General features: G+C 43.9%; 1 long non-coding RNA gene across 1 annotated transcript in view; it reads left to right on the top strand.

Annotated features, from left to right (window-relative positions):
- Positions 1-23038, top strand: part of LOC103170785 — an 84273-nt gene extending 61235 nt beyond the window's left edge. The window contains exon 3 of the long non-coding RNA XR_486399.3: positions 22807-23038. This is a non-coding gene — a long non-coding RNA (uncharacterized LOC103170785). The remainder of the gene's footprint in view (positions 1-22806) is intronic.
- The last annotated feature ends 4388 nt before the right edge of the window (positions 23039-27426 follow it).

Here is a 27426-nt window from a genome sequence, read left to right as displayed (position 1 = left end):
CTGATATTCACCCTGCCCCGAGCTCCACAGCACTTATGTACATATCTGTTATTTATTTAAATATTTGTCTTCCCCTCTACAATATAAGATCCTGGTGAACAGGGAATGTGACTACCGATTCTGTTGTATAGTACTCTTCCGAGCATTTAATACAGTGTTCTGCACACGGAAAATGCTCAGTAATATCATCGATTGAGGCAATCATAAGGAAACACTAGGGATTTGCTTGTTGAACAGGAAATGGGTAACCTCGACTGACAGAAAAGCATGGATTCAGAAAATCGGCACTTCCATTTAGATTTGTCATTGGTTATTGGATATTTGGGATGTTTTTCCAGGTCTCGGGATAATATAGAGAGATCTATTGTGAGTGTGAGCTCCATGTGGGTGAGTTACTGTGTCCAGTCTGATTAACTTGTATCCAACCCAGCGCTTGGCCTACAGTAAGTGCTTAGCAAAGACCATCATTATTATTATTATTACATAAGCAAGGCCAGGGTCTCTGATCCATCACCCCGGATTTACTTTCTTAGTAATACTACTACTAAGTACTTAATATCTGCTAAGCATAAAGCTAATTTCTGGAATCACTACAGATTAGGTTAGACACAGTTCCTGTCTCACATGGAGCTAAATAGGAGGGGAAATCCCTCTTTTACAGATAAGGAAACTGAGACAAAGAGAAGTCAAGTGACCTGCCCAACATCACACAGCAGGCAAGTGGTCAAGCAGAGATTAGAGCCAGGGCTTCTGACTACCAGGCCAGGGTTCCTTCCACTGGGTCACACTGCTTTCTTCCAGTTAACAGTAACGTTAGTCTCCATGGCTGGGAAGAACTATTACGGTTCCAAAGAAGTTACTCAACCCGGCGCCATAGTGGTGAAGTGTCCACCCACTCCAGAAGCTGAAGCCTAGGTAGGAGTGACCCCAAGTAAGGTAGAAATGAGTGAAATAGTGACAGAGTAGGAATCCAGTGGCAGTCAGACTTATTCACACTTCCCTAAATTCTGCTCAAGATCAGTCACGCGAGCGTTGGTGGAAACCAGAAGGGGCCTTAGCTCTGGGTTGGCAGTTCATTATCAGAGGAGAGAGAGCTAAGAAAGGACATCAGCCGTCCATAACAGAAGAGACTTGGATGTGTGTGCAGACCCCATTTCTCCCTCTGGCAGGCTGAAGAGGGGCCGGGATGATGTGGGGTCTCGTCTAATTTTGACTCCTACCTAAATTTCAATTATTTTCTACCGGTGGCCTTTTAAATCAGGAATAATGCTATTCATTGAGTGCTAACTTTAAAGTCCTGGGAGAGATTACAGTACAGTCATATGGAACTTGGTTCCTGCTCCAAAAAGACCTCACAGCCATTAGGGGAGGAAAAAAAAAAAGGGTATTTTACCCCCATTATACAGATGAAGAAACTGAGGCACAGAGAAGTTGTGACTTGCTCAAGGTGACACAAAAGGCTTGTGGTAGAGTAAGGGTTTAGACCCAGGTTTTCTGACTGCCAGGCTCATGCTCCTTTCACTAGGCCACATCACTCAAGTGATAATTGCAAGTGTTTTTATAATTTTGGTTGAGTAAGAATTTTGATAAAGGAATCTCCAGCTACAGGCAACAGCCAGTAGAGAATATTTCCGTGAGCATCACATTTATAGACCTTTAACTTTAGGGGTTTACTACTCATCCATAATATCAATTAAATTAATGGTCACTAATCATTTGTAGTTTGTAGAACATTTGAACTATGAAATTATTTTACCAAAAAATTATCACTTATGAAAAGAATGCTTAGTTTTTTTTTTTTTACACTCCTGTATTTCAAAAGATTCTATTCTTCATCTTTAATTTGAAGGAGAAGATGGAGTAAATTTTCAACGATGGCATGTTTTTATGCAGCAAAAGCGGTGGTGAGGGAGAGCAGCCACTTCCATGTTTTAGTACAAATTTATAGCAGAACACTACTCTAGTCCACACCGTTTCTGCCTCCACAGATATCCTAGGCAACAATGGATTGGATTCTCAATCCCTAGTCTCTGGCCAAGTTCTAATGATTTTTCCAGGACGGGAAGTGGGGCGAAAAAGGGAAGAGAAACTGTGTAGAGTTTCAAAAGGCAAAATACAGAAATGGATCTGATTCCTCCGCAGGCTCATTTATTAACCCCTAACAGTAGCGGAATGGTTTCAGGTCCTACTGAGAGAAGTGGATTTTAATGTAAGCCGCCAAAACGTCTCTCAGAAGTCTCGTCTGTGCTTAGTGAATCATGGCCATTTACACCTGGTTTTGTTTTCAGAACAGCTCATGGTTAATCCCAAAAAGAGTTGATAATGATTTACTGTACTGAATAATCTGATAGGAGAGTTATGGCAGTTCACGTGGCCACTTGGAAAAAGCACGGATCTGGATGTCAGAGGCCCTCAGTGGAAAGAGCATGAGCTTGGGAGTCAGAGGTTGTTGGGTTCTAATCCTGGCTCTGCCACTTGTCAGCTGTGTGACTTTGGGCAAGTTGCTTAACTTCTCTGTGCCTCAGTTACCTCATCTGTAAAATGGGAAGTAAGACTGTGAGCCCCACGTGGGACAACCTGATTACCTTGTATCAGTGTTTAGAAGAGTGCTTGGCACCTAGAAAACACTTAACAAATACCATCATTATCCTTATTATTATTGCTAACCCTGGCTCCACCACTTGTCTCCTCCACATTCCCTGCCCGTAACGAACTTAACAGGAGATGATCAATAAAAATCAGTAAGAAGCCACAACAGCTAGGACGATGTATTTGAAACAAAGTTTGAGGAAAGCTCAGAACCATTGTTACTGCTGTTCAAAATGTACTTTTATTCTGGAGACAAGGCGGCAGGGAAGCAGAATGACCTAGTGAAAAGAGCATAGACCTGGGTGTGAGAGAACCTGGGTTCTAATAGCTCTGCCACGTGCCTGCTGTGTGTTCTTGGGCAAGTCTCTTAACTTCTCAGTGCCTCAGTTTCCTCAATTGTTTTGAATCATTTGAATTGAATTTCAACCTCAATTTCAACCAAAGCCTCAATACCTGTTCTTCCTCCTTCTTACTGCGAGCCCCATGTGGGACCGGGATTTTGTTTGAGCTGATTAACTTGTATCTACCCCAGCTCTTAGAACAGGGCTTGGTACAGAGGAATAATTTAGCAAATACTATAAAAAAAAAATTGACCAATACGGGTGCCTGAAGTCTCAGGCTTGTAAAGTTGGCTAGAGAGCCATTTTTCTGATTCCAACTTTAAAAAACTGTACTGTGTGACTGTAAGCACATCACTGTGCTAGACTGTAAGTCTGGTGTGGGCAGGGATTGTTTCTCTTTATTGCTGAACTGTATTTTCCAAGTGCTTAGTACAACGCTCTGCACACAGTAAACACTCAGTAAATTCAATTTAATGAATGAATTGAACTTGTATGGGCTTTAGTGGAAAGATTATAATGCCCATTCTTATGAAGTTCACACTGATAGACCAACTGCAAATTGGTGTTGGTGAAGTTCTTTAGGGCCAGGAAAAGCTGCCATATTAATTCTAGATGTTGTTGCTGTGAAGAAGAGAATACATACTTGAGAAGTGATCCCAGACATTTGAATATTGGTAAAATTCTCACCTTAATTCCAAGCATGTGGCCCCCTGATTCAAATTTAAGCATTGCAGTATGTAAGTGCTTGCTATGTGCCAAGAATTGTGCTAATTGCTGGGGTAGATACAATCAGATCTGACACGTGTACCTGTCTCACAAGGGGCTCACAGGTGAAGCAGAAGGGAGAACAGGTATTTAATCTCCATTTTTATAGATGAGGAAACTGAGGAACAGAACATTTAAGTAACTTGCCCAAGGTAACATGGCAGACGTGGCAGCCGGCATTAGAACCCAGGTCCTTCTGACTCCAAGGCCCGTGCTCCGTCCACTGAGCCATGCTGCTTCCATTAGGCCACGCTCTTCTCTTTTTTCAATTTGAAAGAAAATCTAGAGCACGGTGTGGTTGGGAGTGAAAACTCAGTATTGTATTTTAGCAAAACAGAATTAGAAAAAGTATTTTGATCATTTTTGCAAAAAGCTTTTTCACTAAAGATGGCATGGTATTGCCTTTCTAAACAAAATCTATTGAGAACTATTCATATCCAAGGTCTTTCCTTGACAACAGAATTGAGAGAGAAGGTTATATTTAGACTGTTTGATTAATGAAGGCATTGTGACAGGCGAAGAGGATTCTGGTAAGAAGAATCTCACCTCCTAAGATAAGTTCCCTGAGATGTGCTGTGTTCGTGAAAACTAACAAGTTCCTTCTGCCTGGGAATGCAGATGGATCATGGTCCAGGTGCACCCCGATGCCGATGGTAGCGTTCAGAAAGGAGAATATCTGCTTCACAGACAACAATAATGCTCATGACAATAATATTCGAGTACATAATAAATGGCCAGTTGGCTCAGTTCGTTAGAGCGTGGTGCTAATAGCACCAAGGTCACGGGCTCGATTTCCATACAGGCCAGTGCTAATAACACCAAGGTTGTGGATTGGATTCATCAGGCCAGTACTAATAACACCCAGGTCCCGGGTTCAATTCCCACAGAGGGCAATGGTAATTTTAAAGAAGCAGCGTGGCCTAGTGGAGAGAGGCCGGGCCTGGATTCAGGAGGTCCTGGGTTGTAGTCCTGGCTCTGCCACCTCTCTGCTGTGTGACCTTGGGCAAGTCACTTAACTGCTCTGTACCTCAGTTACTTCATCTATAAAATGGGGATCAAGACTGTGAGCCCCATGTGGGGCAGGGACTGTGTCCACCCAGATTATCCTCTATCTACTCCAGTGCTTAGAACAGTGTTTGGCCCAAACCACAATTATTATCATTGTTATTATAGGGCTTTTCTTCCTTGAATCATTTTAATTCCTACCAGATAACAGGCCCGCTATCCCCCACAGTCTTGAGAAATCAGTAAATACAAACTGTGATAAAAAGGGCTGAGATCCCGGCTAGGACTAGTTTGATTCTATTTGTGTTGCTTCCGTGGACTCACCCTGTGACCTACAGTTAAGTCATCTTTGCCTTTAAGTATGTGGATGGTGTGAGGCTAAATTACCCAGTAAATATGAAGGTACTGGGGTCTCTCTAGGGGAGGGGTGTATATAAAATCTTATTATTGTTATGATTTTGATTGTTATTGTCATTATAATTCACAAAGAGAAAAAAACAGCTGGAGAATGTCTTTCACATTGTTAGACCAAGCGGGTGTCAGGTCAAGGACTGTGTCAAACTACACTTTTTTAGGTGAAAGAAAAGGAAAAAAAAAACCAAAACTAAAGAGCCTTCTGAGGGAAATGCCTTACTCCCAGTTCTTTGAGTTTTGAACTTGGGCACTGTCAAGGGAAATGCTGTCAACCGTCAGAAGGATACAAATAGACTGAGAGGTGATTTCTCAGATCACCAGGGCATAAAGTATTTAGTGCTTTATAAATGAAATGCAAAGTCTAGAATAGATCCTGCAAGTAAATCGGGTAATTCATCGGAAGGTTGGAGCTTGAGGATTAGGGGTTCTAAATCAGTCAGTGGTATTTATTAAGTGCTTACTGTGTGCAGAGCAAATCTAAATAGCCCAAGTTGTTGATTAGATGCTGCCCTACTCTTCCAATTTGTTTGGGAAGGCAGGCATCTAAGAAGGAAGTGATTTGGTTTGGTGGCCTAAACAGGAAAAGCAATTGAGGTAGAGCAGCCTCTCATCTTCTGTAATTCTCTCTTTGTGTCCAGTTTGAGTTTGAAGTGCTTCAGTGATCAGGAAGGCGGGGAGAATTGCACTCAGCTATCTCTAAGAGGAGAGGCAATGCCAAGTAATAATAATGTTGGTATTAAGCGCTTACTACGTGCAGAGCACTGTTCTAAGCACTGGGGAAGATACAGGGTAATCGGGTTGTCCCACGTGAGGCTCACACTTAATCCTCATTTTCCAGATGAGGTAACTGAGGCACAGAGAAGTTAAGTGACTTGCCCACAGTCGCACAGCTAAGTGGCCGAGTGGGATTCGAACCCTTAACCTCTGATTCCCAAACCCGTTCTCTTTCCACTGAGCCACGCTGCTTCTCTAAGTAGGGGAAGGAAGGGTTAACAGAGTCACCCATATAGGTTCCATCATTCAATTAATCGATAGTATGTAGTGAGCGCTTACTGTGCGTAGAACACTGGAGTAAATAAGCGCTTGGGAGACTACAGCATGACAAAATTGGTAGATATATTTCTTGCCCACAATGAGCTTACAGTCTAGAGGGGATCATTTGTTTGGATCTCTTCAAGGAGATGGTCCAGAAATCACTGGTTTCCTTTGTACCGGGGAACAGGCCCTGGTACTGAGAGTTGTGCCCTGGGGTCGTCAGGGATGTGACAAGACTACCCAACTGTTGCGATGGAGACTGTCAGGGCTCTAATTCACACCTCTTCTGCTGCCGATTCAGGTGATCGGGGACAAAGGTATCAACCATGGGAGCTTGTTCAGTGCTCATCCCTTCACCTTGTGACATTTTCCTCATTCGAGAAGCAGCCTGGCTTAGTGGATGGAACCCGGGCCTGGGAGTCAGAAGGACCTGGGTTCTAATCCTGGGGCTGACACCTGTCTGCTGTGTGATTTTGGGCAAGTGCCTTAACTTCTCTGGGCCCCAGTTACCTCATCTGTAAAATCGGGATTAAGAGTGTGAGCCCCATGTGGAACAGGGAATGTGTCCGACCTGATTATATTGTACCTATCCCAGGGATTAAAGCAGTGCTTGGCACATAATGCTTAACAAGTACCATTATTATTAATTATAATTATTGTCCTTATTATCCTCAACTCATCTCTCTTTTTCAACCAACACATTTAGTCTGTCTTGAAATTCAGTTGGTTCTACCTGCTCAAAATTTATAAAATCTACCCTTTCCTCTCCATCCAAATTGCTACCACACTGATTCAAGCTTTCATCATTTCTCACCTTGACTATTGCCTCAGCCTCCTTGCAAATCTCCCTGCTTTCTTTCATTCCCAACTCCAGTCCATGCTTCACTCTACCTGACGGGATCATTTTTCTGAAAGAAAGTTCCATCAATGTCTTCCCACTCCACAAGAACCTCCAGTGGATGCCCATCCACTCTCACATCACACAGAAGCCCCTTACCATCAATTTTAAAACTCTCCACCTCCCATCTTGCCTCCCAGATTTTCTACTCCAATCAAGCCCACATACTTGGCTCCTCTAACACGAATCTCCCAACTGTACCTCGATTTCATCCATCTCTCCATCGCTCCATGGCCTTGAACTCCCTCCCACTTCAAACCACTTTTCCCACCTTTAAAGCCTTGTTAAAATCACGTCACCTCAAAGAGATCTTCCCTTAATAAGCCCTCCTTTCCCCTACTCATTAGCTGTGCACTTCTATCTGTATCCTTTAAATGCTAGATATTCACTCCACCCTCAACCCCATAGCACACTAACTTTTTTTAATGTGTGTCTCCCCTCTCTAGACTGTAAGCTTCTTGTAGGCAGGGAAAGTGTCTACTATCTCTGTTATTGTGTGCAGATCACTGTACTAAGTGCTTGGGAGAGTAAAAAATAAGTGCTCAGTAAATACAGTGATTGGATTGAGTGGTCCAGCATTTTTCAGGGAGCCATGTGGGAAAGGAAAGAGGGCTGGAAGGTGGTTAATTATGACACTGAACTATCTGAGAGCAGGGAGTGGCAAGGGAAATTTTGGAAAATAGAATCGATAATAGAGTAAGGGAAAGATTTGCAAAATAATATCACTGTCATCAAGTTTCACGGTAGATACAACCTCCTTGGCATCTTTTGTAGGTGGTGCTTAGTATAGAGCTCTGCACATAATAAGAGCTCAATAAATACCACTGATTGATCTCTATGAACCATTAAGGGAAAATCAATTAGGTGCTGCAATCAAAGGTGCATGGGATGAGCTGCCAAGGGGAGGCTGGACAGAAAGAGGCAACAGGGAACAACTAACCACTTTATTTAATGAGAATCTGAATCCTGATTCAGCCTATTTTTCGATGATCTTTGATCTTTCCCAATGCTTGATACAGTACCTGGCATGTGGTAAATAGTTTTTAAATGTCATTTTCAAAAACAAACAGATGCGTGGTGAAGAAGTAACTGCAGCAAGACTGCATCAAATTAATTTGGGTGTTTCGTTGTGAACGATAGGCCTACAATCTCTACATGCGGAAATATCTGAAAACTGGTCAAAGTAGGGCATGAAGGGTTAATGCGATGCCCACAAAAGCCAGATTTTCTCTGGAGAATTGAGGTTTTCATTAGATGTAGGATGTCTGTGTCCTTAGTGGACTGGGGAAAAAATAATCTGTGCTGGACTCAGGTGCTGTAAAAGGGTGTGGGCTCAACTCCCAAATGAGAATTGTTTTCCCTTAGAGAAACTCCACTGGTGAAGATTGTATTTCCTTGTTGAAGAACTTGAATCATACCTCTCTTTGATCATGTTAAGTCTTGCCTGAATTAAATCTCAACTAACAAACTTTCGTATCTTAATCCTCATATTTAGTCAAAATCCCCAAATTATTACACACTGGAAATCACAAGAGAAACTCCTTACCATAAACCTTAAAGCACTCTATCAGCGCTCTCCCTCTTATGTTACCTCACCGATTTCCTACTACAACCCAACCCGTTTGCTCCTCTGACAGTTTGCCTCCTGTGCCTTGATGTCACCTATTTTGCCTCCTACCCCATGGCCACATCCTCCTCCTGTCCTGGAACTCCCTCCTTCTTCATATACTACAGATTCCCACTCTTCCCACTTTCAAAACGTCACTGTAAGCACATCTCCTCCAAGGGGCTTCCCTGATTTTTCATTTCCCTCACTTCCTCTGCCTTCTGTGGTGCCTATGCACTGTGGATCTGTACCTTTAAGCACTTGATATTCACCCCACCCTCAGTCCCACAGAATATATGTACATATCTGTTATCAATTAAACAATTCATTCAATAATCTATATTAATGTCCGTCTCTCCGTCTAGACTGTAAGCAGGGAACGTGTCTACCAACTCTGTGGTATTGTACTCTCCCAAGCACTTACTACGGTGCTCTGCATACAGTAAGTTTTCAACAAATACGATTGATTGACACTTTTAAATCTGCCTCCCTCATCAGGGTGCAAGCTTCTTGCCGTCAGGGACTAAAATACCGACTTTATTTTTTTGGATTTCCCAAGTGCTTCTGTCGTGCTCCGTGGAGACTTGATAAACGCTATCACTATTAGTACTAGAATAATGCATCCAGTGGACCCTGGAGTCTTCCAGCCCTAGAGGTGAAGAGGGTTGAATGGCTGGAACTATTATAGCTTGAGTCTCTCTCTAGCCCACTCACTTCACTTCTCTGGTGTGCCACGATCTCGTCTTTCTCACCGCTGACCTCTTATCCACGTTCTCTCTCTGGCCTGGAATATCCTCTCTCTTCATATCTGACAGACAATCTTCAGAGCCTTACTGAAGGCACATCTCCTCCAAGAGGCCTTTCCTCATTAAGCCCTCATTTCCTCTTCTCCCAGGCCCTTCTGCATCACCCTGATTTGCTCCCTTTATTCATCGCCCCCATCCTCAGCCCTACATAATTACGTATGTATCCATAATTTGATATAAATGTTTCTCTCCTGCTCTGGACTGTAAGCTTGTTGAGGGCAAGGAATGTGTCTACCAACTCTATAATCTTGTATTTACCCAAGCATTTAGTATAGCGCTCTGCACACAGTAAGTGCTCAACAAATTGACTAGTTGCACGCGTGGTCCAGGTAGAAGAACTGAAAGGGCAAGTTGTCATGATAGGTTTAGGGCTAAGCAGCTTTAACTTGCCTCAACTGCCCAACTCTGATTCAACCTACATTCCTGCATACAATCAATCATGTTTATAGAGCACATACAACGTGCAGAGCGCTATACTAATCTCATGGGAGAGTACTATATAATAGCATTGGTAGACACGTTCCCTGCTCACAGGAGCTTGCAGTCTAGAGGGGGAGATGGATAATGTAATAAGTAAATTATGGATATGTACATAAGAGCAGCGGGGCTGAGGGCAAGAGTGAAATACAAGTGCAAGGATGTTTCTAAAGGCAAAAGCATCCACTAGGCTAGTTGCCTCTGAAAATGGGTGGGGAGCTCCTATGTATTTTTTTGGACGTGTCAGTTGTGTGAAATTTGTGTTTCTCTACGTATTCAAGGGATACGTAAGTGTCTGTATCCTTAAGGGAGTGAGTCAGTCTGTGGCTGAGTAGGTGTGTGTGAGCGGGAACGAGTCTGAGTCAGTATGAATGTGTGGAAGGAAAAGGAAAGGAAGAAAGTGCTGGGGAGATAGATGAAGGAGAAAGGAGGAGGGGGAGGGAAGGAGAAGGGTATTGAGGGGAAACAAGAAAAGAGAAAGACCATTTGGGAGAAAATAGAAGGGAAAACTGGGGGAAACAGAATAATGGGCATGGTGGGGTAAGGGCAAAAGAATGGGGGAAACAGAAGTAACGGGAATTGTGTGGAAGGGAAAAGGCAGCGAGAAGGGAACTCTAAATTCCTGTAATGCCTGTAATTTTTCAAGGGTTTCAGATAGTTTGATTAAACACTGGGGAGGTCGTGCCTTCATTTTATACGGATTAGATGAGAAAGCAAATTGGTAAGCACCTCACATACTGTGAAGTGCTACATCTATAGATTATAAGGGCATTTGTTTTGCTTTCCACGTACCCCCTTTTTCCATGGGGATATTCCATAGCACAGTGCACAAATGAATGTGCTACTTTTGCAGATGCAGTTTGGAAAATCATGATAACTAAAAAGCATGGAGTTGGAAGAGTATAAGTAGAGACTATTGGAATAAAGTACTCCAACCAAATCCAGTTATTGTAGTCCAAACTGGGTAAACAGCAAAACTGCCCGACCGAAATGGTTTCATATATAGAATTTTTTAGCGGCGTCTGCTGAAAAACTCATTTGTGATCTGGAATAGAAGGATGATGAAAGCAGATGGATTAAATAGGAAATGAAAGGACCTAAGAATATTAGCAGCTTATACAAACCAGTGAAGATTCTGTGGCTTCCATTCTGAGGACTCAGGGATACAAAGGGAAACCCAGCATATATCTAACAGTAGGAAATTAGCTTTTATGCTTACAGTTTTTTTTAGTGATTATCTTTCTGATTTCTCACTTTTCTAGTGCCTCAGGCTAATGGTTAAATATGTGTTTAGAATTTTGAACATAGCTTAGTGGATTCTTCCAGGCAAGAAAAGCATAATTGCTAGTGCCCTGCAGAATTTCAATTTTTTTTTTTTTTTGGAAACTATCAAAGAAACAAATTCACCAGAATATACCTGAAACCCCTTACCCTGAAGAAAGGTATTTTTGGGGACAGGTTTATTTACAAATGGAAGTTCCTTAAAATAGGGCTTGGCTGCTGAGCCACAAAATGAATCCACCATGATAGTCAAATTGGTCAGCTTTATCAGAGGCTACTGAGTTTATACTTCAGATGTTGTACTGTAGATAAGATCAACGTAGTTAGAGGCTCCAGGATCTAGGCCCCAGGAATTTCTAAAGAGTGCGTTAATCTATCTAACTGTGGTAATTAGGTCAGAAATGCCATGGGGACTAACTTCCTGGTAAAAATTTCTGATGGTGGTGTTTGGTTCTGGCTGAGCATAGTAGAAAAAGATAGCTTTTCTCCAGTATTTTGATGGTGTTGTCTTATGCTGTCGAGTCAATTGATGCTTCCTGAAAATGGAAAAATCCCCTGGGTCTCATTATTTGAGACATGTAATTTATTATTATTATTACGGTATTTAAGCACTTACTATGTTCCAAGCACTGTTCTAAGAGCTGGGGTAGATACAGGGTAATCAGGTTGTCCCACATGAGGCTCACAGTCTTAATCCCCATTTTACAGTTGAGGTAACTGAGGTATGGAGAAGTTAAGTGGTTTATCCAGATCACATAGAAAACAAGTGGAGGATCCAGGATTAGAACCCTCGTCCTCTGACACCCAAGCCTGTGCTCTTTCCACTAAGCCGCGCTGCTTCTACTCCTGGACTGGTGACAGACCAGGGGACATCTCTCTTCTATGATGTCCCCTTAGCACTTAGCCTGATGACGTGTCCTCCCACTGGTCCTTCAGTAAGTATTTGTTGAAAGTGAATCTCTTCTGGTTTGCATCCATTTCGAGGTCTCAGCTCTGAAAACTCCCCTCTAGACTTTAAGCTTGTTGTGGGCAGAGAATGTATCTACCAACTCTGTTCTTCTCTCCCATGCCTTTAGTACAGTGCTGTGCCCACAGTAAGTATTCAAACACAACTGATGATGATCATGATAAGGATGATGACAAAAGACTCACTTTCTAGTGGAAGCACAAGATTGAAGGTGGGATTGATGATGATATGGAAAAGGGAATCACTTACCCTGTTTGGTAAAACTTTCCTGTAACTGAAGACGGATTCAGAGAATTACCACTACTATTATTAATCATGGTATCTGTTAAGGGCTTACTGTGTGTCAACCACTATACTAAGTGCTGGGGTAGATGCAATTATAACAGGCACAGCCCCACATGGGGGTCACGGACTAAGGAAGAAGGTGAACATGTCTTGAATCACCATTTTATCTGAGAGGGAACTGAGGTACAGACAGTTAAGGATCTTCTCCGAGATCACACGGCAGACTAGTGCCAGGGCTGAGATTAGAATCCAGATTTCCCAAATCCCCAGTCCCATATTCTTTCAACTAGAGATCATGCTCAGAATGTGATGACTGCTTAAAAAATGGAAATATGAACTATCTTTTTACAGTAAATGGAGAATCGGAGGGCAAGAGGCAGAGGAGAGAATGGAAAAAAAAAAGCATCTCTATGTTCTCCATTCTCTTCCTCCCCATACTCCCCATTATGCATGTTTAGGTTCTATCCAAATTCTTGGGCAATGCCTCTGAGAAATCAAAATGCATTATTTGAGGCAGGGAAGGAAAAATGGCCCAGATCCAAAGGTGTTTCAAGCCTCAGATGATAAGTTTGACATACTTGGCCTTATCAGTCTTATCCCTCTGAGAACGCAATGGAAACATTGTACTTTGTAGGTCTGGTTTGTGTCCGAGGGCCAACTCCCTCCCCTGGCCACCCTGGTCTGGGATGACAAATGGGATCTGGATGAAGCCTGTTCCCACACGAACTTGACTGGCATTCTGCAAAGACCGCTGCCCCCACCATGCCTCGAGCCAGGAATGATCGGGGGATCCCTTTCCAAAATTCGAGCACGGTGCCGGAAATAGCCTGTGTATTTACGTGCTAGTAGTGCTGGCAGGGGCAGAGGAAAGAGGCATAATCTTAGCAGAGATGATTTGTGAATCCTGGCTGGAGACCAGGCAGATGTCTTGCTCTTGGCAGGAATGCCCGCCTCATTCTCTCTGGGCCGCTAGGATGATTCATGTCACATTTGGGCTTCCGTTTCCTCCTCCTCCTCCTTTCCCTCCAGCTCCTTTTGTCCCTTGCCAGCTTCTTCCTTCACCATTCCTTCCGACTGCTCCTTAAGCCAAACATATATCTTCCTTCACTCCTGCTCATTCAATAACTGCCTAGATCAGTCGGTTTACCAGCCTGCAATGGTTCTCTGGCCAGCTGACTCATTAGAACGTGGATAGTTTATTTCAAATCATAGGTTTTGTTGTCCAGTTTGGTTTTTCGCCGTTCATTCTGGATGTATTTGCCATCCAACAGTCTTAGGGATGGGCGTGCAAAACATACTCTGAGGGAATCTCCGGTGGCTGAATAAAATACAAGACTCGTTAAAAAAAAAAAAAAAAATTAAAAATGGGTTTGCTTGCTTTCCCAGACTCAGAACCCAATTTCACAGTCGTGATCATATCATGCTATTAAAAAAAAGTTTCTATTTTTAAATAAAGCAGCAGGGTCTCCCTCAGAAAACATAATAGACATTTCCATCAACCGAAACCTCTGTGTGCTTAAAAAAGATATAAAAGACACCTTCTTCTCCTTCTAAAACATGATTACTCTGGCTCATCTGTCTTATTTTTAGATATCTCAGTGCTCACATTATACTGATAATAACTGTGGTACCTGTAGAACACTTACTATATGCTGAGCACTGAACTAAGGGCTGGGGTAGTTACAAGTCACAGTCTTAATCCCTATTTTACAGATAAGATAACTAAGGCCCAGAGAAGTGAAGCAACTTGCCCAGGGTCACGCATTAGATATGGGGCAGAGCTGGGGTTAGAATCCCGGTCCTTCCTACTCCCGGGCCCATGCTCTATCCACTAGGCCACGCCACTCTGGCCATTGGATTTGGCAAGAAGGAGATCATATTATTATTATTATTATTATTACTGGTATTTGTTAAGCACTTACTATGGGCCAGACATTCTACTAAGCACTGGAGTAGATGGAAAGCTAATCAGGTTGGACACGGTCCTTGTCTCACGTGGGGCTCCACTTTAATCCCCATTTTACAGATGAGGCAACTGAGGCACAGGGAAGTGAAGTGATTTGCCCAAGGTCACAGCAGAGAAGTGGCAGAGCCAGCATTAGAATCCAGGTCCTTCTGATTCCCAGGCTCGTGCCCTATCCCTTAGGCCATGCTGCTTCCCCACTTAATAATCTGTTTGCTGCTTTCTAATCGGCAGGATGAACTTGCAGAGAATTAGCCTCTTCAGAATGTGTACTTACTGGCCAGCTCTATTTCTGTGACTGGCCCTAACTACTCATGATACTTCCTGAGCATCTGTTATGTGCACTGTACTAAGCACTTGACTGTAAGCTCCTTGAGGACAGGGATGCTCTATACCAATTCTGTTGTATCCAATAAACTCTTGGTAAACCGCTCTGCAGAGAGTAGGTGCTTAGTGGAAAAACTATGAGGTTTGGTAAGTGGTGCAGTGGTTAATCGGGTGCTTCTGAAGGGGAGGATTTACAGATTCAGCTGACGACAAGACACGGTCCAAGCCCACAGGAAGCTTACAGACTAATGCATAAGACTATGCTTTGGAGTTATGTATGCAGATACACACATCCTATATCCCTAGGTGCAAAGTGAATTTAGGGACTATGAATTTTCTTTGAAGCTGAATGGCTCAAAGTCCTTTGTGCATTTCGTATTTTGAATAGTTCTTTGGGATGTCACTTAGAGCTTTTCCCGATTCTAATTACCACCCGCCTGAGTCTTTGCTGAATCCCAGTGTTGCTCAATTTTCAGATTTTGGGAAAGAAATCATGTTAGGTCCAAACTGTGCCTCAACCCCTCTGTGTGAAGTGGTTTGTCAGTAAAGTGACCAATTCCCCCCACTCCCCCGAGCCCAATCTAAAACCTTGGTTAAAATAATACATATCATATCTTAATCCCTCTTTTTGACAGTTGAGGTAACGGAGGCACAGGCAAGTTGTGACACAGCAGACGGTGCTCTGCACATAGTAAACGCTCACTAAATACTACTGAATGAAATACTGTTGAATGAATTAGTGGAATTAGAACCCAGATCCTCTGACTCTCAGGCCTGTGCTCTTTTCAGTAGGCCACACTATTTCCCGTAAGAACGTAAGATGCACAGACATGCTGGACCAGTACCTCGACTCAAGCTCTGGTCGTATCGCCATTAGAGATTACTGTATCAGCCTCCTCACTCGCCCCTCTCCTGCAATCCGTACTCCTTGCCGGCTTTATGAATCCTCTTTTTACGGTGACTCCTCTCCAGTCCTCTAAAACCTCAGATGGTTATCCATTTCACTTCTCATCAGGCAAAAATTCCTTTCCATTAGCCCCACAGCTCTTCACCAACTCTTTCCATTTTATCTATCAGCTCTGTTCACCCACATCTCTCAAGCTTATCGTTCAACAGCGCATCACTCTTGATTCTCCCACCTCTGACCCTTGGCCAGAGACTTTTCCTCCTGCTACAAACCTATCCCGCTACAGCTTTCTCTCCACCTTTAAAGCTTAGAATCCCACCTCCTCCTCCAGGAAAACATCCCCTATTTAATCTCCAACATCTCGATCACATCACTCCAACACCTGCCCTTAGAATATGTGTGCTGCAATTCTCCCCTCAGCACTTAAATACAGTTGTACATTTTATTAACTTATACATGTATCTGCACATCATTTAGTTATTTAATTCCGGTGTGTTTGAACTGCTTCCAGCTTTATACTAGTTCTTCCAGCTTTCACCATCTGCAAATCATTTTTGTCTATCTTCCCCACGAAGCTGTAAGCTCTTTGAAGACAGATGATCTGTGTCTTGCTACTGTTTTACTCTACTTTGTATGGTGCCTGGCACGCATTAGGCATTTAAAAAAATGCCACTGATGGTTGATGGCAGTTGTACACAGGTTAATTCAATTTATAAACTAGTGATATATTTTTCTAACATTTTTTTCAATACATCTCTTAACCCCCAGTCATTTTTTGTTTTTCCATAAAATTCACTTTTTCAGTTCTTCAAGTTCCAACATTACTGCAGAGGATTTGAAGAGCTGGATGATTGTTCTGATGGTTTAGTGGAACGTGTGTTTATGTAGTGAAGGAGCAGGAGACTTTAATGTGGGCAGGTAGGAGAGATAGGTCATTATCCCAGTCCTTCAACAATGTTTCTCTTCTTTTTCCCTCTCCCTTCAAATTGGTCCTCCTTTCAGCTTACTTGTAAAAAAAAAAAAAAACCAACAAAAAACCCAAAGTGTTCTGAATTCCTCAACACTATGCATTAGGAATAATTGTAGGATTTAGGATCCTTGACTTCTGTTTCACATAGGGAGAAAATCAAATATAACCAGGACTTTAATGTAGACCGCTCTCTTCTCTCAAAACCACAGATCTTGGCTTTGATTACCTAACATCTGTCCAATCACAAAGACTTTGGGACCCGGAACTTGTTCAAATGAATTGATTATCATGTTATAGTTCATTCATTGATTCAATTGTTTTTATTGAGAGTTTACTGTGTGCAGAGCACTGTACTGAGTGCTTGGAAAGTACAATTTGGCAACAGATAGAGACAATCCTTACCCAACGATGAGCTCACAATCTGGTTTTTGTATATCTCCAAACTCCTTTGTATTGAACTCTCCCAAGGGCTTAGTACAGTGTTCTGTACATAGTAAGCATTCAATAAATACCACTGATGATGATGATGATGATGATGATTCTAACTCTCCTGAATGCGATACGGGGTAATGGATGCAACCCAGGTCACACACTTCACTCTTCTAGTGCCAACCTACTCACTGCACCTTAATCTCACCCTTAGCACGTGTCCTGCCTCTGGCTTGAAAAACCCTTCCTCTTCATATCCGACAGGCAATCGCTCTCCCCATGTTCAAAGCCTTATTAAAAACACATCTCCTCCAGGAGGCTTTTCTTAAGCCTTCATTTCCTCTTCTCCCACTCCCTTCTGCATTGCCCTGATTTGCTCCCTTATTCACCCTGCCCAAACCCCACAGCCCTTATGTTCAAATCTGTAATTTATTTATATTAATGTCTGTCTCCACCTCTAGGCAGTAAGCTTGATGTGTTGAACTGTACTCTCCCAAGCACTCAGTACAGTGCTTTGCACACTTTAAGCGCTCATTGAATACGATTGATTGAGTGATAGGAGTGCAACACAAGGGATTTGTGCGTACAAGGGATTTTTGCCCACAGGACCCACCTGGGGCCAAAGTGACCCAAGCTCTGCCAACCTCCGCCAGGATCCCATCGCTCTATGGGGTTAAATTGGTTCTCTCGGTTACTTTTCTGCTCTTCGCCAATCGTATTGATCTGCTATTTTGCAAATTTCTGCTGGGCTTCTTTACCTTTTTTGGATAGTTCCCTTGGGATGGCTCGAGTCAGAAGAAGTTAAAAGAAAAAATGGTATTTGTTAAGCGCTTACTGACAGACACTGTTCTAAGCACTGGGGTAGATGCAAGCTAATCAGGTAGGACACAGTTCATGTCCCATATGAGGCTCTTAGTCTTAATCCCCCTTTTACAGATGACGTAACTTGAGGTGCAGAAAAATTAAGCAACTTGCCTCAGGTCACACAGCAGACAAGTGGCAGAGTCAGGATTGGAACCCAGGTCTTTCTGACTTCAGGCCCATGTCCTAACCATTGAGAAACACTGCTTCTAGTCTATGTTTGTCTCCCCCATTAGACTGAAAGCTCTGAGGGCAAGATCATGTCTACTTCTTCTGTCTCCAAACACTTATTACAATGCTCTGCCCACTGTAAGCCCTCAACGGAAATGATAGATTGATTAATTACTGGGGAATGGCAACTGTGGAGGCCAAATGATTTTAGCCAAGAGTGGACTGACAGAAATCCAGGTTCTGGCCAACAAGCTCTCACTTAAGTCAAGGATACTGTGGACCAATAAGCTGTTCATAGCTTAACCAGGAAAGAAAATAGAGAAGTTTTCGCTTTTTTCCTGAGAACGATTTTCTTTAATGTCGACAATGGCTAGCTGGTTGAACAGACAAAAGGATAGTCACAGATCTATCCTTAGATGTAGTTAACAAAAGAATAAGCTTCTCAGGTCCAACAGCTCTTGAGTTCACCTTTCTTGTTAAAAGCCATCTGCTTTATTGACTCTCTAACTCACTAAACAGAACCGAGTCTGTTATGTTCTCCGTGCTTCTGCTATTTTTGCTTTCTGTCATTTCTAAGTTGTCCTTTCTCTGCTGGTGTTCTCTCTTCTCTAAAAGAGCAACATCTCCCAAAATAAATGAAAGCTGTATTATTTTCTGGTTATTATTTAATCATTTAGGAAATGCAGTACTAGCACTGCATGGAGCTGATCCAGGGCAGCCAACCTTTCGCTTTGACCATGAGCCTCCCAGCCCCACAGCATTTATGTTCATATCCATAATTTATTTATATAACTGTCTCCCCCTCTAGTCTGCAAGATTTTTGCGGGCAAGGAACGTATCTGCTAACTCTGTTGTATGGTAGTCTCCCAAGTGCTTAGTACAGCGTTCTGCACACAGCAAGCACTCAAGATCATCAATTACCCTACTCACCCTCTGATGGAAATTCTGATGTGTACAGAGGTGTCTAAGGAGCTGGACTTCAAGACTGGGAGCCACATGTTTAGACAGGAACTGTGTCCAATCTAATTATCTTGTATCTACCCCAGCGCTTAGAACAGTGCTTGGCACATAGTAAGTGCTGGACAAGTACCATAATTGTAATTATTATCATCATTACCAATGGATTGGTGACAAGTACCATAATTGTAATCATTATTATGATTACCAATGGATTGGATTTGTAAATTATAGGTGGGGTGTAGGAAGGGTTGTCGCTTATGGAGTGAAATTACGAATTCTAGAGGGGTGAACCCATGTGTGGAGGGGGGAAGGAGGGAACTACGACTGACGGTCTAGAAGGTGCTCTACTGGACTGAAAGCTCCCTGAAGTCATGGATCACTTCGACCAACTGTACTGCACTTTCCTAAACGCTTACTAAAGTACTAGAGAAGCAGCGTGACTCAGTGGAAAGAGGTCGGGCTTGGGAGCCAGAGGTCATGGGTTCGAATCCCGCCTCTGCCACTTAGCTGTGTGACGGTGGGCAAGTCACTTCACTTCTCTGTGCCTCAGTTCCCTCATCTGTAAAATGACGATTAACTGCGAGCCTCATGTGGGACAACCTGATTATCCTGTATCTATCCCAGCGCTTAGAACAGTGCTCCGCACATAGTAAGTGCTTAACAAATACCAACATCATTACTCACAAAACACAGTAAGCGCTCAATAAATACCACTGAATGATAGGTTGGAGGACCTGGGCCTGGACTTAGCTATGCCTCCGATGGAGGCACTAACGAAGGGACTATGACAATATGAGGCAGACCCATAGGCTTCTGCAAAATTATCGATGGAGGAAATATTCTAGAGGACAAAGATTAAAGGTAAAGCGAAAGACACTCAAGAGGAACAGAATCTTGCCGGTAGAAGCGGGAACTGGTCACTCCGGCATCTTAGTAGGGCAAAGGGGCAATCGTTCTCAGCAGTGGGTACTTAAAGCTCTTTATCTTTTTGGGGATTATTGGAAGTCCCTGCATTTAAATGGCGTGTAAACACTTCTATTAATTCTTGTCTTGTCTTATGCTGTCAAATAAATTAACCCTAGACGTTATCTTAAAGTGCTTTCCAGCAAACCAGAGAAGTTGTGTAATCTACCGCCCCTACACACCTTCAAACACGCATACAAAATTATATATTGTGAGAGCAGGTGAGAACAAAGATGTTTGTCGGGCTAATCGCCCATGGCCCTCTCCTAGAGATTGGAAAGCATTTCCTCTCTAGCTTCCGTTCTCTTTACTGTCCCGACCCAGTGCCAGAGTACAGTCCCGGTTTTACTCTCCACGCAGTGAAGAACCGAAATACAAACCACCTGCACCTATCAAGAGAACTTAAAATAACCGCAGTGGGATTGGATGGGGGAGAGTCAAGCATGCCAGAGAGACAGATATTGAGTGAAATACAGGCTCTTCACTGAGGTTTCATTGTCCTCCACATGGAAACGTTTTCGAGCCGTTCCCTGAGCAAGCCAAGCCCCGCAGGTGGGGGCCGCGTGATCTATAGTTCTGTTTTCCTGAAACATAACTATGCCTGCAGCCAGGCACCTGCAGTGATTATCTCCATGTGTTTGCTTGGAGTAAGGTCACTGAAAGTCAACAATAACCGGGCGACTTTTTTTTTTTTTCTAGCCGGAAATGTTGACCATATATGCTGAGTATAAGCGGCGACCTAACAAAACCAGAAATGTAACTTTTTAAAGCAGAGATCCGATATTTGAGGTTTTTTAAAAAATTGCTTTCTGCTCCTGGGAAAAAACCCTCAAGATTTCATATGCGTCTGTGTGTATAATGTTGGTATTTGTTAAGCGCTTACTATGTGCCGAGCACTGTTCTAAGCGCTGGGGTGGACACAGGGGAATCAGGTTGTCCCACGCGGGGCTCACAGTCTTTATCCCCATTTTACAGATGAGGTAACGGAGGCACCGAGAAGTGAATAATAATAATAATAATGTTGGTATTTGTTAAGCGCTCACTATGTGCCGAGCACCGTTCTAAGCGCTGGGGTAGACATAGGGGAATCAGGTTGTCCCACGTGGGGCTCACAGTCTTAATCCCCATTTTACAGATGAGGGAACTGAGGCACGGAGAAGTTAAGTGACTTGCCCACAGTCACACAGCCAAGTGGCCGAGCTGGGATTCGAACTCATGAGCCCTGACTCCAAAGCCCGTGCTCTTTCCACTGAGCCACGCCGCTTCTCCGTGGGCTTCACTCCGTGAAGTGACTCGCCCACAGTCACACAGCTGACAAGTGGCCGAGCCGGGAGTCGAACCCACGACCTCTGACTCCAAAGCCCGGGCTCTTTCTACTGAGCCACGCTGTTTATCATCATAGCAAGTGGGGGGTTGAAAGGTGCAGGTATATAGATAAAATATTTCCCTCTCTGCATATATGTATGTATGAACACACACACACACACAAATATATTTAGTGATATTTGTTAAGTGCTTACTATATGCCAGACACTGTAGTAAATGTTCGGGTAGACACAAACTATCAGGCTGGAAACAGTCCAAGTCCCACAATAATAATAATAATGGTATTAAGTGCTTATTATGTGCCAGGCACTGTACCAGGCACTGGGGTGGATATAAACAAACTGAGTTGGACACAGTCCCTGTCCTGTGAGGGGCCCACAGTCTTAATCCCTATTTTACAGGTGAGGTAACAGGCCCAGAGAAGTTAAAGTAACTTGCTTAAGGTAACACGGCAGGCAAGTGGTGGAGCAGGGATTAGAACCCAAGTATTCTGACTCCCAAGCTTATGTTTTATTCATTAGGCCAGCCACTGTACTTCAGGAAATCTGGATTCTAACCTAAGGCCCACCATTTGCCTACTAGGTGACCTTGGCCAAGTCACTTAACTTTTCTGTGCCCCTTTTTTATGGTATGGGTTAAGTGATTACTCTGCCCCAGGCACTGTTCTAAGGGCTGGGGTAGATGCAAGCTAATCAGGTTAGACACGGTCCATGTCCCACATGAGGCTCACAGCCTGGCTCCGTGGAAAGAGCCTGGGCTTCGGAGTCAGAGGTCATGGGTTCGAATCCCCGCTCTGCCACTTGTGAGCTGTGTGACTGTGGGCAAGTCACTTCACTTCTCTGAGCCTCTGTTACCTCATCTGTAAAATGGGGATTAACTGTGAGCCTCACGTGAGACCACCTGACGACCCTGCATCTCCCCCATCGCTTAGAACAGTGCTCTGCGCATAGTAAGCGCCTAACAAATACCAACATTATTATTATTATCATAATCCCCATTTCACAGACGAGGTAGCTGAGGCACAGAGAAGAAAAGTGACTTGCCCGAGTTCCCCCAGCAGTCAAGTGACAGAGCTGGGATTAGAATCCAGGTCTTTCTGACTCCCAGACTCGTGATCTATACGCTGGACCACGCCTCAGTTTCCTCATCTATAAAAGGAAAGACCTGTTCTCCAACCCCCTTGGTTTTAAGTCTCACTGGGGACAGGAATTGCACCTAAATTTATTATCCTGTACCCTTCTCAAGGCTTGACACACAGAAAGCACTTAACAGATGCCACAGTGATCGGCATCCTCTCGGAGAAGCAATATTGAATTTTTGTCTTGAAAAATATGAGTGTCCAAAATTCTAAGCTCCGTTTCCCAGGTCTTTGGTGACTTCTAGCTGAACTCTGAGACTCAGCAGCTCTCTTGAAGCTGTTTGCCAACCCACGTAGCCTTTCCCATTTCCCTGTTGTCTAGAGAGGAAGGAAGTTGTCTGCCCGCGACAAGGGAGAAGAATGGACACGGAGGACCTGTCAACCATTAGCCTCTTGCCAAAGAAACCGTGAAGAAACCGGGGAACTTCTGGGCTGTGGAAGAATTTTCTGCCCACACAAGAAGTCCTTGAGTGGCCCCTCCCTTAATTCCAACCTTGGCTTAATTACTGACAGCAGAAGTTTTTTGTTGTTGTTGTCGTTTCTGGGGAGAAAAGAAAAATCTGTATTTTTTAACATGTAGACTTCTTTTTGTATGGTATTTTTGAAAAAATGGTATTTGTTCAGCACTTACTCTGTGCCTGGAATTGTACCAAGTGCTGGGGCGGATACAGGCTAATCAAGATAGACACAGTCCATGTCCCACGAGGGGCTCGCAGCCTTAATCCCCGTTTTACAGATGAGGTAACCGTGGCACAGAGAAGTGAAGCGACTTGTCCAAGGTTACACAGCAGACAAGTGGAGGAGCGGGGATTAGAACCCAGGTCCTCCCGACTCCCAGGCCAGGGCTCTATCCACTAGGACATCCTACTTCTTTATACTTCTAAAAAGTATGCCAATCGCAAGCCTCTGGCTACAGTGGTGGCATGGGAACCCGAAATTGCAGTTGCTAAAAATGGACGCCATTTGTCCCAGCATACAATATTCCAATCATCTGCATTTTAAAAAGCGCTTTTGAAACAAAAACACAACCCGTTTATCAAAGTTACGCGGCAGAAAGAGAGGAATAACACCAATAACCTTATGCCGAATCCCTAATTATCCCTAGAGAGTGGCACAGTTACATACCAAAATACATCTCTCTCTTTGTATAATGTTCTGTCTTCAGTGTAATGCCTATCCTGACATGTTATTCCTCTTTATATGTGTTTCCTGCCATTCTGAGATAGTGTTATTACTTCGAGAGCAAAGCTGGGTTCACACCTGTTAGCTAAAACCCGGGCAGTTATACACAGATTGAAAATTAACCCAACGCTTTGCAAAGTTTTCATCAGTGTGCCATTTCAGTGCAGTTTGTACCAAACATATCTGTTTGGATCCCAGGATCCCTGCGACCTTCAGAGGGATGTTCCGTGCAAGGAAAGAGCTGATTCCTTGCAGCTTCACCATCCTTTTGAGGAATTCTATTCCTTCAAGTAGCGGTCACCTTTATCTATTTTATATTAACATGACATATTTTAGTTTGCTCAGTTGACAGTTCTTTTTTTTTTTTTTTTGAGTTTGCCTCTTTTTATTTCCAGTTTCCACAATACCTGTCATTTATATCTCCAACTATGCTAAGCGAGGCAAGATTTCCAGTTTCGAGAGAGTATTAATAGAAGAGGAACAAAGTCGTTCCAGACGGTTATGATGGAAATCGTGATGGAAGAACAGACTCCTCTGGGTTTTCCTCCCGCCCCCCCATTCCAACAAGCACATAGCTCCTCTCCTGACCACGGATTTCATTTGTACGGTATTTGCACTGAGATACCACTGAACCCTTATTGAAAATCCGAGCCAATGCCGTGCTGACAAATTTGGGGTCCCTCCTCATGGTGTTACCTCTGAGGCGATGCCCTATTTTACTGGTCTGTGACCTCTGTGTTTCAGCTGATCTGAAAATGATAAAAATAATTTAAGTGCTTACTAGGTGTCAAGCACTGGGGTAGATACGAGATAATCAGGTTCAAAGCCTAAGAGGGAGAACATATATTGAATCCCCATTTGGCTGATGAGGAAACTGAGGCATAGATGAGTGAAATGACTTGCCTGAGGTCACACAGCGGGCAAGTGGCAGATCCAAGATTGGGACCCAGATCTTCTGATGCTCAGGTCTAGGCTCTTTTCACTAGGTCATGTAAGTGCTTACAGCGTAATATTACATGTAATAACTATATGCAGAGCACTGTTCTAAGCGCTGGGGTAGATACAGGGTAATCAGGTTGTCCCACGTGAGGCTCACAGTTAATCCCCATTTTACAGATGAGGTAACTGAGGCACCGAGAAGTGAAGTGACTCGCCCACAGTCACACAGCTGACAAGTGGCAGAGCCGGGAGTCGAACCCATGACCTCTGACTCCGAAGCCCGGGCTCTTTCCACTGAGCCCCGCTGCTTCCCCTAATGTATTGACCACTGTTTGAAGCGCTGGGATAGATTACAAGTTAATCAGATTGAACCCAGGCCCCGTCCCACACGGGGCTCACAGTCTAAGTAGGTGGAAGAGCAGGTGTTGAATCTTTGTTTTGCAGATGAAGAAACTGAGGCACAAAGAATTTAGGTGACTGGTGGAAGATCACACAGCAGGCAAGGGACAGAGTTGGCATCAGAAACCAGCTCTGCCTTAGAACACACTAAGACGGGTTAGCGTTGTCAACCTGCTTTACAGACGCTTGGGAGTCGGAGGATCTGGATTCTAATTCGAGCAGGGAATGGGACTGTTGTTATATTGTTCTCTCCCAAGTGCTTAGTTCAGTGGCCTGCACACGGTAAGCACTCGATAAATATGATTGACTTTGAGTAAGTCACTTAACCTCTCTAGGCCTCAGTTTCCTCATCTGTAAAATGATGGGTAAATACTTCAACTGTGAGCCCCATGTGGGACAAGGACTCCGTCCATCCTTATTAACTTGTACCTACCCCAGCATTCAGAACCGTGTTTGACACATAGTGAGCACTTAACAAATACCAGAATGAAAGAATTCTCCCAAGCACTTCGTACAGTGTCTGCCTACAGCGAGCACTCAGTAAATAGCGGGGACGGATTGATTGTTTAGTACAGTACTTGGCATTCAGAAAGCACTCAGTAAATACCACTGATAGATGCTGGAACTGCCACAGAGCCGCCGAGATGGGGCTGAATAAATATTAATAACAATGGTGGTATTCGTTAAGCGCTTACTATGTGCAAAGCACTGTTCTAAGCGCTGGGGGGATTCAGGGTGATGAGATTGTCCCACGTGGGGCTCCCAGTTTTAATCCCCATTTTACAGATGAGGTGTCTGAGGCCCAGAGAAGTGAAGTGACTCGCCCACAGTCACACAGCTGACAAGCGGCAGAGCCGGGAGTCGAACCCATGACCTCTGACTCCGAAGCCCAGGCTCTTTCCACTGAGCCACGCCGCTGCAAGGGAAACTGGCCAGGCTAATAGGAAACAAATACCGGATCCAAAAAGCTACAGCTGGGGTTTCCTATTTGATCTCCTTTGTGAGGTTACCGTAAGAAAGGGGAGAAAAAAAACCCTTGGTGAAATCTGTTTTGTGATGCGACGCGGTGCTGGTTTTACATCTCATAAAATCCATCATCTACTTTTGCCAAGGCTATTTGCTCAAGACAAAGGACTGAAAAACACCTTAGTGGGCGCTCTTAATTTGTTCCATGAAAATAGACTGTTAAATAAAAGAGGGCTGAACGAGATATAATTTCCCATAGGAAAGGAGTTAAGGCCCATGAGTGTTTTATCAAGAGACAGCAAGCTGATCGACGCAAGAAAAATATAGTTTTAAGATGTGCTAAAATGCACAGTGAATGTGGTTTAAAGCTGTAGGAACACTGGTTTATAGCCATCCTGCATCACGTGCAACGTGGAGATGCAATTGGTGTTATTGGCTGACATTTCCTGGGGTCAATAAGCACCACCTCAGAGAAGCAGCTTGGCTCAGCCCGGGCTTGAGAGTCAGAGGTCATGGGTTCGAAACCCGGCTCTGCCACTCGTCAGCTGTGTGACTGTGGGCAAGTCACTTCACTTCTCTGGGCCTCAGTCACCTCATCTGTAAAATGGGCATTAACCGTGAGCCTCACGTGGGGCAACCTGATGACCCTGTATCTACCCCAGCGCTTAGAACGGTGCTCTGCACATGGTAAGCGCTGAACAAATACCAACATTATTATAGGTGAGACTGTAAGCCTGTCAATGGGCAGGGATCGTCCCTGTCCGTTGCCAAATTGTCCATTCCAAGCGCTTAGTACAGTGCTCTGCACATAGTAAGCGCTCAGTAAATACTATTGCATATTAGATTTCATCAGTACAGATAAATTAATTCCCTCCAACCTGCTCCTTCTCCCCTATTCTGAGCAGTTGCCCCCCTGCTCTCCGTACCCTGAACTTCATCCCACCCGCCTCTTTCCCAACCTAACACACTCCAGCTGTTCCTGTGGGTTTGTTTTCGGAATTGCATTTGTTAAACGCTCACTGCGTGCCAGACACTATACTAAGCACCGGAGTACGTACAAGCTAATCAGGTTGGACGCCGTCCCCGTCCCACGTGGGATTGACAGTCTTAATCCCCGTTTTACACATGAGGTATCCGAGGCACAGTGAAGTGACTCACCCGAGGTCGTACGGCAGACAGGTTGTAGAGGCGGAATTAGAACCCGGGGCCTTGTGATTTCCAGGCCCGAGCTCTGTCCACTAGGCCTTGCTGCTTCTCTCTTTTTCGAGGCTAGGGATGTGCATATGCAGCTGAAGAAGAGCACCTAAAATATTAGAGATTCCTGACTGGGACCCTTTCAAAAGTCAGACGCCTGGCTTCCAGCCCCAACTTCTGGCTTGGTTTGCGCTGGCTCATCCCTCCGGGAGCCACGTTTAGACTGAAGCCTCGCTGTGGGCAGGGAATGCGTTTGTTGAAT

This window comes from Ornithorhynchus anatinus, chromosome 14 (genome assembly GCF_004115215.2).
Source record: "Ornithorhynchus anatinus isolate Pmale09 chromosome 14, mOrnAna1.pri.v4, whole genome shotgun sequence".
Lineage (NCBI taxonomy): Eukaryota > Metazoa > Chordata > Mammalia > Monotremata > Ornithorhynchidae > Ornithorhynchus > Ornithorhynchus anatinus.
The sequence above is the reverse complement of the archived record's forward strand: the minus strand, read 5'-3'. Positions and strand labels throughout refer to the sequence as shown.